Genomic DNA, 13,025 nt, shown 5'->3' with positions numbered 1-13,025 from the left:
GGATACACATTTGAGAATTGTGAGATTAGCCTTTCTATATCCTGGAGCCTCCTTGTTCAAATTTTAAGAAAGAGAGTGAACCACTAGTTTGCAAAATTAAGTCAGATAAGAGAGACCAGATGTGGGAGAAGTCTGAGAGCACACCAGCACATAGGGTAGGATCTTGAAGAAGAATTTGAATTAAAAGAACAAAGCAGAAGAACACATGACAGAGATAGGGAAATTCCATCAGAGGAATCTAATGGGATTCAAGGTCTAATTCTTACTTACTCAGACACTTGGTTTCTTTCCTTTGGAGTAGATGAAAATCCAGAGCTTTGAAGTCTATTGCCCCTGGGTCTCCTACAAGAGAATAAAAAAATAACAGTTTCAGGCCACAAATACCTTATTTATTCAGAGACTTCTAGTGTTTATTTCTGAGTTTGTAACACTCTGTTAGGTACTAAAGGAGTAATTATAATAATATTTAAAGTCATAATTCCATTATTGATAGTAATGATTCATGCAAGGAATCAAACCTCTTTTACTATGGCATGTAATCACATTAAAAAAATCTCTTGACACTTTCAAAATAAGGTCCTCAATCCAGCTCTGTCCCAAATTGTTTAACAGATAGCTTTGCCAGAAGAAACCCAAATCCCCACAGGACCCACACAGCAGCAAATTCAGCCATTGAGGCTTTTTCACAGAAACTTGCCTGCTAGCAGATACTCCTTTTCTACTAGATGGTAAACACTTGTAAACACTAGCTCTAGCTTGTGAAATCACTGCATGAGTAGAAAAACAGTGGCCTCTTGTGTAAACAGGTCCCAAACTAAGAGCATCTGAGTTAAAACCAGCAGGCTGGATCCTACCTGCTGGTGCCACTGTAACACGACCGTTTCTCTCAGGCAGAAAGGCAACAGCTTCAGTCACTGTGCCACATGGCATTACTGCAGAGCTTCAAAGCAGCTGGCTGTGCTTTTGCTGTAGTTCAAGCTCATGCTGACAAAAGCATGGATAACAGCATGACAGTGAGGCTTGTTGGTGAGATGGCAGCCAAATGCACACAAAAATTTGCTTTTTAACTCTGATGCACTGTTCCTTCATGGGATTGTGTTCAAATGCACTGACTCCAATACTTGGATCTGGGTCCAGTGCTGTTTAGCATCTTTGTTAATGACCTGGATGATGGGACAGAGTGTGCTCTCAGGTTTTCAGATGATACAAAACTGGGAGGTGTGGGTGATAAACCAGATGGTTGTACTGCCATCCAGAGGAATGTCGACTGGCTGGAGAACTGGACAAACAGGAATGCCATCCAATTCAACAAAAGGGAGTGCAAAGCCCTGTATCCACCCGCACATGCTGGGTCTGCCCAGCTGAAAAGCAGATTGGCAGAAAAGGCCCTGGGGGTCCTGGTGGACAAAGTTGAACACGAACCTCTAATGTGCCTCAGCTATTCTATAAGCCTGTGAAATATGAATATAACAATGATTCCTGAAGGATCTGAAGCACTTATGGTTTTTCAGGACAATAAAAGGTGTTTGGAAAACAGTAAACATTTTCTCCAAGCAGTATTTAAAAAAAAAAAAAAAAAAAAAAAAGACCATTCCAAAGAAAGAAAAATACCAAAAAAAGAAGAAACAAAGATACTGTTTTCTTGGAAATAGGTGAACAGTTCCTCAGATATATAAAAAAAAAAAAAAACCACCAGGAAAAAGTGTACTGACAAAAATTTCCTATACTTTTAATTTCAATAGGCCATGTTTTCACCTACAACATGTTTTGCATCTGCTGGAAAACCTATAGTTCTCTTGGCAGGATCAAGCACTATTTGATATTGACGGGTAATTAGATATTTTGCAAGATTAGAAAACACCATCGTGAAGGGACTTGAGTATCTCAAAGGGATGTATGAAGTTGGCATGGCAGACAGTGGGACAGGCTCCAAGCCCTGCCTCTTTGCCAGGCAGGAGCCAGGTGAGGGAGCAGCCCTTTCTGCCTGCTTCACAGCTTTGCTTGTTCCCAGGAGTGAAATTTCCCGTAAACAGCTGCTACCACTGCATGAGTGATGGTGGCCTCTGGCTGCCATGCCCAAGGGGGAAAGCTGATCTGACTGCCTAAATCCAAGGAGATTAGTCCAAGCTCCCCTCCTCAAGTCTTGTATGAGAAACATCGTATGTTTTCAGGCAATAAACTCAGCCTGTTCTTACAGATAAGTTTCTTAAGCGTTTTTGTTGTCTTGCCATGGAAGTGAGGATGGCAAGCAATGCAGTCATGCTCCAGGAGATACCAAGTGACCTATTTCCAGCCACATGCTCTGCCTTGCCAGTCCTCTGAAATGACAGTAAAAAACTCTTATGTCTAGCCTGGTGCAGCCCTGGAAAGCCACATGAGCCACAAGCAGCACACTATTGTGTTAATAAATAGGGTCAGTGTCAATTGTGAAGCTTAAGCTCTTGACTCTGCAGCTCTGGCTTACCCCCGCAGAAAAAGACATCTCTGTCAGCTGTGCATGTGGCTGTGGTCATCAGCACAAAAGAAATTTGTGGTTAGCACAAGTTCTCCTTATGGTCAACTTTGCCATTGAATTTTTTCAAATTAGAGGTGAAGAAAAATATTTTGAAGATTTTCCGGCTGTGCTGACTCTAGCACCCCAGATATCCCTCCCAGCAGATTACAGGGGACTTCTGGACTTACTCTGTTCGTGCTATTCATGTGACAAACACATATTCATTAAGCATCATGATCTTTAGATAGCACAAAACAAAGCAGTGGGAATTTGGGGAGACAGTATCAACGTCTTTCTCAAAGCCTGGAAAGAAAAAAAAAATGCCATTACACAGAATATTATTTTGCCATGGAAGAATAAAGTATTTGGATATAGCTCCTTCCATACAAGAATCTGAGTGGCAAGAACAGGCTGGGATGTGCCAAGAGTGAAGCAGCGTCAGTATTTTCTGCAAGTGTGAGAATTTTCTTGGTCTTGGTTTATTCAGCCAGAGCTCAAAACATTTCAGACAGTTGCTTCATTAGAGTGGCACTGAAATGAGCTGACACCAAGGATAGTCTCTGCACTGATTTCTGTTACAAAGTTTTACCTCCTTAGTTTAAAAAGGCATTTTACTGGCATTTGGACTGTAGCTTGTACATTTTGAGAACTTGCATATATGTTTACATTAAGCAAAAGTTACTGTATCTGGAATTGGAGAAAAAGTTTGTGTGTTTGAGAGGAAATTCCCTACCCACTGTCATAACAAGCATCAGCTATTAAAGCAATTTCACGTTTTATAGGTCTTGCTAAGATCAAATTAATGCATCATGGCAGGCACTTCTGGTGTAAATTAAGGTCTTCTGGGTTGAGAGATGGCTGAATTTTTGTGTGGATAAAAAATGGTGTTTCGAGCACAGCAAAAACAGTACGCTTTCAATTGTTACTGCAGACATTTAAAAAATGAATTTACATGTACACTTGTGTAAAAATAACAGAAAAAACCCTAACAGAAAAACCTGCTCAGAGATAAGTGAAGATAAGTGCTTTGGTGAAAAAGGACTTGACATTGTATGTTTACACATGAACACATAAGATAGAACATTTTGTTGACTAAGATTCTATTTGAATAAATTGTAAATAAAAGGACAGTTATTTTCCTTGATCCATGTTTTGGCATCTATAGCATAAATTATTCATTTACCTCAGATAATAACAAAGCTAAAACAGGTAAAAATATTTTTCAATTAAAGGGTGACATCTTCTTTTATAGGATGAGACCTTTCACCATTCAAAAAATTGCTATTTATTTTAAATAATACAAATATTCATTTTCCTAAACACCTGTAAACTGTATACTGCACCAAAAAATGACCCAGGGCCGTTTCTAAAATTGTTGTTTGTGCTTTCTAATTACTTTAAAAAGCACAGCACTGTTCTCCAACTTCTCGAAAAAAACTAAACACTTCTTTGAAATTCAATAAGCTTTGATTTAAAGTGATTGGTTTCCACCTGAATGGAGCAAAATTTTCTTCTTGGGAAGTTTATTAGAACATTAAAAGATGCAAATTAATTCATAATTCTTTCAGCTCATTCTCTTGGGAACAATTACACAAGGAAATTATTAATGTACAAGAAAACAGTTAAAAATCTCAAAGGGCAACAGGAGTGTAGAATACATGAAAACATTTAGACCTAACTAATAGCAGAACTCAGTTATACTAATAACAGTTAATAAAACTAGCTTAATTTTTCTTTATTTGTAAACTGATAGCAGCCACATGGTGCAGACAAGGAATCAAAGACCCTGGCAAAATGATTTTGCAGTCAAAGGCCCTGTTCTCAGTGAAGTGCTGTGGAAACAGTGTGAAGAGTTGAACTCGTGCTACCAGGGCTTCCAGGATCACAGCCAAATGTAAGGCTTCAATCAGTTCACCAGTTTCAATGTCTCTGATGTGTACCATTCCATGATGATTACATTCAAGGCTATCATTTCAATAGAAGCCTCTGCACTCTGATAACTAAACCCAGTATTTTCATCTGGATAATGAAAACCCCTCAGGATCCAGCTAATATTTGATAGAAAAAAAACAAACCAGCAATAAGATTTGCTTTATAGGCTTCTTTGATGCACTTATTTTTTCTCCTTTTAGTTTAGGTGTTAAACAACTCAGTCACTTTCTATTTTTCTTCTCATAATTTATCCAGTAGGCTTTTAATATTACATATCTGATCAAACTCAAATATTTTTACAGTCAGTTATAACACAGGCTATCACAAGGACACCTGTAATTACTCTTGGCTATCTGCTTCCAGCATTCCCTGATATCTGGCTATCAATGAAAACCTGAGAGGCAAACACATGTTCTCAAAATATTCTAAAACTAGTATCATTACTGAGGAAAGTTCTCCCCTAATATGGCCATTATCCTGTCTTAAAGAACTTGCCCTTTTTAACTCTAAGCACAGCCACATAACAGTTTGACTTGGTCTTTTCGAACCAAAAGGATTCTAATATTCTATGATCATACACATAGATCAAGCCTCTATCAACCAATACTTGTTTCCTTGAGGTCTCCACACTGAAATTCTCACCACAGCTTAATACATTGGGGTGAGACAGTAAACAGGGACATCACCTGAACTGAGTACAAAATTAGATTATGAATATACAGGAATAAAATAACTTGCATTAGACTCACTCCCATATATCTTTCTCTACAGACTCTACAGGGTACCATTTACAAATGAAAAATGTTTATATTTGAAAAAATAAGATGGACCACAAAGATTTCTCTCCTTTTTCAGAACAGCATAAGAAATTAAATAATAAAAATCTAAGCAACATGGATTGACAAAAAAATAAATCCTTAAGAAAAGGAGTGGTCACAGTAGAACTGCTGTATGTACAAATATTTATTGTTTTCAAGTGACCATAGGCCATAACCAAAACTCCCTCCCTCAAAAAAAATCCCAAATTTCAAATTACAGATGTTATTTTGATCATGTGTTTAATGAAAAAGAGAAGTTCCTGTATGTTAAAAAACAGCACTGTTGAAAATACTGGTAAAATTCCTGTTCTGTCCTAGTCCTGCTGTTGCCTGACTGCATGAACGTATTTCCTTGTGCCAAGCTAAAATAGGCAGTTTGCTTCCAGAGGAGCAATTCTATCTCACAATTCAGTTAAGGCTACTGAGAGAAATCAAGGATTATTACCTAATGCCATCATTCTGTATATTTAAAATAACATATGGACTTTTTGGAAAAAAAGGAGTAGACACTTTATGCATAATTAATTTAACATCCCTACACAACTCCAATTCCACTAGCCTTTTTTAGCTAGTTTGTTCTGCTGGTTTCTGCTAAAGACCAAAATCCCCACAAACTGGGAGAGAAAGAAATGCCAAGGAATCAGAAGAACATTTCTGAGTGACAATATTGACAAGAGGCCATTATGGTTAAACAGTCTTCAAATGCCAATTGAACAATATGAAAATGCGAGCACAAGTTCTTTTTGCTGAGGGCAGGAGAACAACAGGGATTTTTTTTCAGGACATGTTTATTTTTGCTCTTAAACCCTCCCCCCAAAACCCAGCAATATAGAAAACTTCAGAGAAAGGACAGGCTATATGAAGAGGTCTGTGATATGCTGGGGGCAATAAGAAGGCAAAGCCAGATCAGGCTTTTTATAATAAAAATTTTCATTCTGCAAGGCTCTGCTCCAGGCTGTTACATGTGAAACAAGCTGATGGCATCAGTTTGATTCTGAAGGGTCATGTGTCTGTATGAAAAAGTTCTGATTTAACTTAACTTGGGATGGCATTTTTCTAGATTTCAGGAAAAAAGGGACAGAGATATTCCATGCCACCAATGGAGTGATTTCTTATGAAGGCTAGCACCAAGGTCCAATGGCTGGGACCCCTCAGCTGTTGCCTCTGTGATATGCCTCTCTGGCAGCAAACCCAGAGTGTCAGCCTAGCATCAATGTCTGTGTAAGCATCAGATCCTTTTATTTATTTTTATTTTGAAGTGTACAATCTTAAAGGATCATGGTAAAACCCTGGAGAAAACATTATTCGAGTTAAATATCACTGTTGTTCTCAATAAATTACTTTTGTAGCTATTCTAATTAATCATGGTCATGCCCTAGCTATTTACACAACAGACAGAGAAAAGAAGTGTCACATAAAGACAGTCTTTCAGAAGAAGTTTCTTCCCTTCAGACACAATCATAGGGGCCTGGCTTAACATAAAAACTCAGCAGGCTGCAGATAAAGATGAGAGCTCCTCTAATACCAGGCTCTGGGATTTCACCCTTAGCATTGTAGTCATTCAGAAAGTAGCTGCTGATTACTAACAAAGCAAAATCTATGATACAAATGCATGAAACTATGAGACACTGAAGGAAATCGCTTTGATAATGCAGTGATGCCTCTTTGATCCAGCAGATCCACTTAGGCTACTGGAGTGTTCCCATCCTCATTATCAAAGCATTGCTCATCTACCAGAGATGGCCAGGTGAAAGATCCCTCAGGTGTTGCAGTTTCCTTCCCAGTAACTAGAAAACAAATTAACTGGAATTTTGGACCTCAGCATGAAAAATAATCTTTGTTTTGAAATGGATATTGTTTCACCTGTGATCATGAGTGGTGAGCAAGTGCCATAAAAACATGTTGGTTTAAAGATATTTTTGGGAAGTCTCATGTATTGCTAAATGATTGAGAACAGTTATAATCTGTTATAGTTAATTTACTATGGCATAAGTAAAAATGTGCTAGCAGCAGCACACTTGTTAAATTGAAGCTCATTTAATGATTACACAGCACTTGGGAATAACATCCAGTTAAAGAGATGCAGTAAATGGATGTTTTCTTTAGAATAATTCATTTTGGGAAAGTAAAATAAGTGAAGCCCTCTATATTTTTTCTGGTTAAAAAAATCCCTAAAACATCAGAAAGTAGACAAGGAGGTGTATCTTTTTGTGATGAATACTGGAGTACTTGCTACAGCAGATACAAGTTCTGTGAGAAGGCTACTGGCTCTAATTCTCCAGTCCATTACAGTGGGTTGAGCTGAAGTCACTGCTGTTATCTTGCTGTACTCAGTCTTAAAACAGACTGAAAAAATAAGATAAAATACTGGTCAGGATACTACCTAGTATCTAGTCTTTTTTTTTTTTTCCCCCTCTTCACCAGAGTATCTGAAAATGTGATGTATTAAATCAATAGTAATAACAAAACTCCAAGCCTCAGATAAAAGCTTGTGTTTTCCTCTTTATAAGAGTGAAGATTTTACCTGAATCAGGGTTATTTTTGGGGCAGGGAGTAACCTTGGTAATCCTGGGGTGGCGATGGGAATGGTGAGGATAAGTAAAGAGGTGGTATTGTAACAGCCTTTCTGATGGCAGGGTTTTCTCCAAGGGCTACACTTTGGCATGTTTCACTGAGAAACTGGGAGGTGATCTGTCTGATGTCTTCTGAAAGATTGTCAACAGACAACAGTCCTCCTTTCTTGTGCTTCAGCCTGGGATTTTGACTTTTGTTCTGAGCTATTTCAGACCCAAACATACTAAAAAAAAGGACAATTAAGCTAGATAGCCTCTAATTTAAAAGTTAAAATTTTCAAAATGTTTCTGTGCCAGAGTTGTCTATATTGAAAAAATGTTGAGATTAATCACAAAATTAACCACTAAAGTCATATTTAAAAACAAACCAATCATTGATATGTATGTAAATGGCTGTGCCCTTATTTCTCTTTTCCACGATTACCTGTTTAATGAACTGCAGCATTTTTGCATTGAGTACTTTTGGGAATTTTTTTTTAAAAAAAGTAATCTTATGTGTGAAAAATCCTTTACAGCAATCCTAATGTAACAATTTTAGATAATTTTTAGGCACTGTATTTTCATATAGGAACTCTATAAAAGTATTACTTCAGTAGTTCAGGGCCTCGTTGTGGCTACACTACATACCAGCACAAATGGATGGTGATGGTTCTAAACACCATCCCCTCTGGATGTCTTTGATAGAACCTGCTGTACTACATCTTTGCGCTAAAATGAGGACAAGGATCATTTAGGACTAGCAGCCTTTCACGTGTGAGTGCAGGATGAAAAAGGTTAATAGCTGTGGAGCTTACTGCATCCTCTTCAGGCATGTCAGAATAGCTCAACAGTAAAGGCATCATGGAGGACCAGGATGGTCCTTTTAATCTTTGGCTATCAGGAAACCCCTCCCTGCACATCCACACAGAGCAACGACAACAAACTAAGTGGATATTGACTCACTTTGCTCATACATGCCTCTCCAGAATTGATGATGATGCTACAGTATTAGATTATTATTTTTCTTTTTTGCGTGATATTGGCTAAGGAGAGTTACAAACATAGATATATTTCCTCATTGTTTAATGGTGCTTGCATAACTGTTGGCGTATGGGATCTTGCTGAAGACTACATGCAGTACAGAAATTTACAGTACAACTTCTTGTGGTCTGTAGTATGACCAATTGAGAAGGCTGGAATTAGTGAAATTACTATAAGATGAAGAGAAAGGCATTCTAGCATTTTCTGCTCATCAGTAAAGGAAGACTATCTGTATGTAGAGCAAGATTGATCCAAGCTCATGTTTCTTTTCATGGAGACACCATAGGTAAGGACTCTGAAAAGTGCTCAGCACTGATCAAAACAAGAGCTACTAAAAGTTGAGAAATTGTCTTGCAGAAAGAAAAGCCTTTTATCTAAGAAAAATAACTGTTGAAAGCTTGCACTGAATGTTCAAAGAGTTCTTAATGGTGCCTGCTTATGCAGGACCCATGCCAATTCATGTGCAAAAAACCACTTTTAATTGCAGAATTTTCTCCTCAGACATTGTAGGTGTATGCTGGCTGTATTGTATTCTGAGGATCTTTCAGGTCACTTCTGCATATAAGATAAAGCCTAGGGAAGAAAGAGACGCTTATTCTCCTGTCCTGAGTCTTGTGACTTTTTACCCTTCTTCAGGTCTACTGGGGGTCGAAGTTTGGCCTTGGTTGTGAGGAGGGATAAGGAAGAGACAGTGCTTAATAGCATAGCCTGTCAGATGCACATCCTCAGAAACAAGAGTCTGGAAAATGTCTTCTGTGGATTTTCAGCTGTAATGACTTATATCTTTCTTAGTATTCCTCAAAGGACAGCCAGGAACACGAGCCTTCCTTTGGAAGTGCACAGTTCTCAGGTATTTGATGGCCTCACCTTCTTTCAGAGTTGTTCCAAAATAAATCTAAGTCAGCCCCACAGAAGGTTTTAGAACTCCATTTTAAGTTAAGATACAAGAAAAAAACAACAGCACTGGAAGAGCATTTAAAAACAAATTAATTTTGAGTCCTATCTCTTGAAAAGAACTTTGACAAAACTCATTAGAACTTGGCAAAAGTTTTAACTAGTCAGAGACCACTTACACATGTGAAGTGGAAAGAGATTTTTTGATTTATAAAAGGAGCTTATTTTTATTTGGTTTAGGATAGAAAGCAAGTCTCAGCCATAACTGTGGAGCAAATACAATCTCCACATAATAATGCTGCTAGGTAATTTATTGATCTGAAATGTTCCAACTTACTACAGATACCTGTAAAATAATATTGGTGAATGCACAGGCTCTGAAAGGTGTATTATATAGAAAAGCTGTAGAAGCTGCTGCCCATGAAGACTTAACTAGGTAATTTTACAATTGCTTAATAATATTTATTCATAAAAGGCAAGGTCTGCTTTGCAATTGGATCTTACAAACCATTTAGCATGCACCGAGGAAAGTTGAGATATCTTAGTAAAAAATAAACACAAAAAGTTGAGATACAGTGTCCATATTTTGTAATGTGAAGTAAATGCCAATGTGCAACTTTTTACAAAAGCTCACTATACCTTCTGCATCCGTTTTATAACACAAATCTGTTTTCCTGTAACTCTTCATTTACCCTTTCAGCACCTCTGCCTTCATCTCACTTTCTTTCCAATACTTGCATGCCCAAAGAGCCTTAGAAGTACTTGATGCTGTATCTTCAGGACCTTGTGGTGAAATATGGAGTAATTCTGCAGAAATTTTATTTGGGCAGCAACAAGGATCCTGATCAATGTTAGTCTTCTCAGTAACACCGAGAAACTCACCTGAGGGTGGGGGTTGCCAAAGGAACCCGAAGGAATTTGAAGCTGCTAAAAAATCAAGGACAACAGGTTCTATCTGCTTCCTTTGGCTGCCTTTTTCTAACCGTCTACTACAGTAAAAATGGAGATTTAGTGATACTTTATTTTAGCATGAGCAGAAGTAGCTGATCGTAAAAACAAACTCAATGAAATATTCAGTAATAAAATGGTCAAGTCACTAAATAATATATTCAGCTGGCTCTTGTGGCTGACCTTAGCAAAATTCTTGGAGATGAAGTGCAAACTTCTTTTTTGGATAGTACGTTCATGGGGAAGCACTGAAATACTGCTATGAGAACTGTACATTTTGCAATGAAGGCACCTGATTTTTCTAGATTTAATTATGCATATTCTTCAGTAGGTGGCCTTCTTCCTTCTTATTAGGGACCAAATCAATACCCTGGCACAGTGCTAATGGACACTGCTACTTGGGCTGCCATCTTTCAGAAGAGAAGCTGATAGCAAGGTCTTCTCTCTGTGATTTTGATGGCTCTTGGGGAATTTTTTCCTTTTTTTTTAATAACAAAAGGTGTCAGCATCAGTTCCTTGGCCACAGTCCAAGTTGGGTAATTACATTCTGTCTTCCTAAATTTTGCTTTGTGCAGTTTTAATTTAATATGGTGCTGCTCTTCTCTTCCTGCCCTAAGTTGTTTTGTGTCATTGCTGGGCACTATTAAATAACCTCCGTATTTCCCTTGAGACAGCTGCATTTAAGCTGTGAGTAAGGCAAAGCCTTGCACCTGAAATTTGTGAAGCATTCCCAGAGAAGAAAACACAAGCTTACTTGCTATTATTACACACCAATATTTACCTGGACAAACTCCAGCTTTTCTACTTCCCTCCAGTAGTTTACTTTCATTTGAAGTTTAGCAACCCAAATGAAAACACCAGCTGTAGGGAACACTGTCACTTCTCAAGAGGTCACAAGGCTCATGCTTGGGAGGGTTTTCTTGGCAGACAGCATAGTTTCGTCCTCTGTCTGAGAACAAGCTGCTACTAGCAGCCTTCCTCTACAACAACATGTGCCATTTAGCCATGGACTGCAGAGGTATGTTGGGGCAGATGCCCTGACCCAGTCAGCCAGCTGACTTCCCGTCTCATCCCTCTTGGAGGGTCAGTTTGGCCTCCCCAGGGCACGTGAAAAGGGCCATGAGCTCTCTCCTGCTCAGCCCTCAGCATTCACCTAATACACACAGGGCTACCCTCCAACAGACAAATTCAAACAGACTCTACATGAGACTAGAAACGAAGCTAACACCAGCATATTTCTGGATTTAATTTACAAAATGACCTTCCCAATAGTCTCAGTTGTACCTAATCATGTACAACACAAAGCACTAGTGATCTTATGGTACAAATCCTCTGAGGGTGTAAATCAAGGTAGGCAGGTCTTCATTAGCTTGACTGAAAAGCAGGCTAACAGGAGCAAAACTCCACCAATTTTCTGTACTCGAGTAAATTTAATTATATATTATCTCACCTGACTTAAAAACATGGCCAGAACTTCAAGCTTCAAGGCTTTTCATACTGCGAGTATTGTTACTCTTCCTTCAATTAAAAAAAAGAGTAATATACGGCATGCTTTTGTTGTTTTATTTAAAACTACTAAACCCTTCTGTGGGGAACGCCCTATCTTCTTTACCCCACATAAGACTAAACAAAAGATGCCTTTCAAGCCAGCAAAACAGGAGTGACGCTTTCACTCAAGGACAGAATGAGCAGGCCTCTTGCCCTGCGAGATAGGTGCATAGCAAAGGAACAACATAAAGGTTATGATGACTGGCAGAAGAAAAAACAATAGATTAAAAACGTAAATATACATGGCCAATGGTGATTGGCTAATTCAGACAGTGGTACCTTTTTGGAACAATGGTCTTTGGTCTATAAAAAAGAAGAAAGAGAAAAATCTGCGGGGGTTTTTAGGACTCTGCTCGCCCTCTCTGCCTGCTTTGGACAGACCCCGCTGCAGCACCTGGACCTGCTTAGACGCCACTCCCGCGCTCGGAGGAACGGAGAAAGGGGGGCGCCGCCTGTGCTTGCTCCGCAGGGGTCGTGCCCGCTCCCTGGAACTCTGCCTGCCTAGCCCGGACCGAATCGGACCAAAGAAGCCAGCCCAGCCTGCGTCTGCCACTTGCCACGGGACCGGAGCCTTGCCTGCCAGTAGCAGGAAGGGGTCACCCCAGTTTCTGGGACGCCGGCCCCCTTGCAGATCTCCAATTGAGCCTGCCAGCACTTCTGACGATCAAATTAAGGAAGGAAGGTAAATATACACACACACACTTTTACTTTCTTACAGGGCTGAACTCCTACCCTTTCACTCCATTGGTTTACACCTCTCCTGAACCTTGATCCCTTAGTGTGTATTATCCCTTAATA

The 13,025-nt window shown here is 39.0% G+C and overlaps 1 long non-coding RNA gene across 1 annotated transcript in view; it reads right to left on the bottom strand.

Moving 5' to 3' along the window:
* Nucleotides 1–278: 278 nt before the first annotated feature.
* LOC127384279 (uncharacterized) overlaps nt 279–13,025 on the bottom strand; it is a 276,503-nt gene continuing 263,756 nt past the window's right edge. Inside the window, exon 4 of the long non-coding RNA XR_007889401.1 lies at nt 279–342. This is a non-coding gene — a long non-coding RNA (uncharacterized LOC127384279). The remainder of the gene's footprint in view (nt 343–13,025) is intronic.

This window comes from Apus apus, chromosome 4 (genome assembly GCF_020740795.1).
Source record: "Apus apus isolate bApuApu2 chromosome 4, bApuApu2.pri.cur, whole genome shotgun sequence".
Taxonomy (NCBI): domain Eukaryota; kingdom Metazoa; phylum Chordata; class Aves; order Apodiformes; family Apodidae; genus Apus; species Apus apus.
This window is presented reverse-complemented; position numbering and strand designations above follow the sequence as displayed.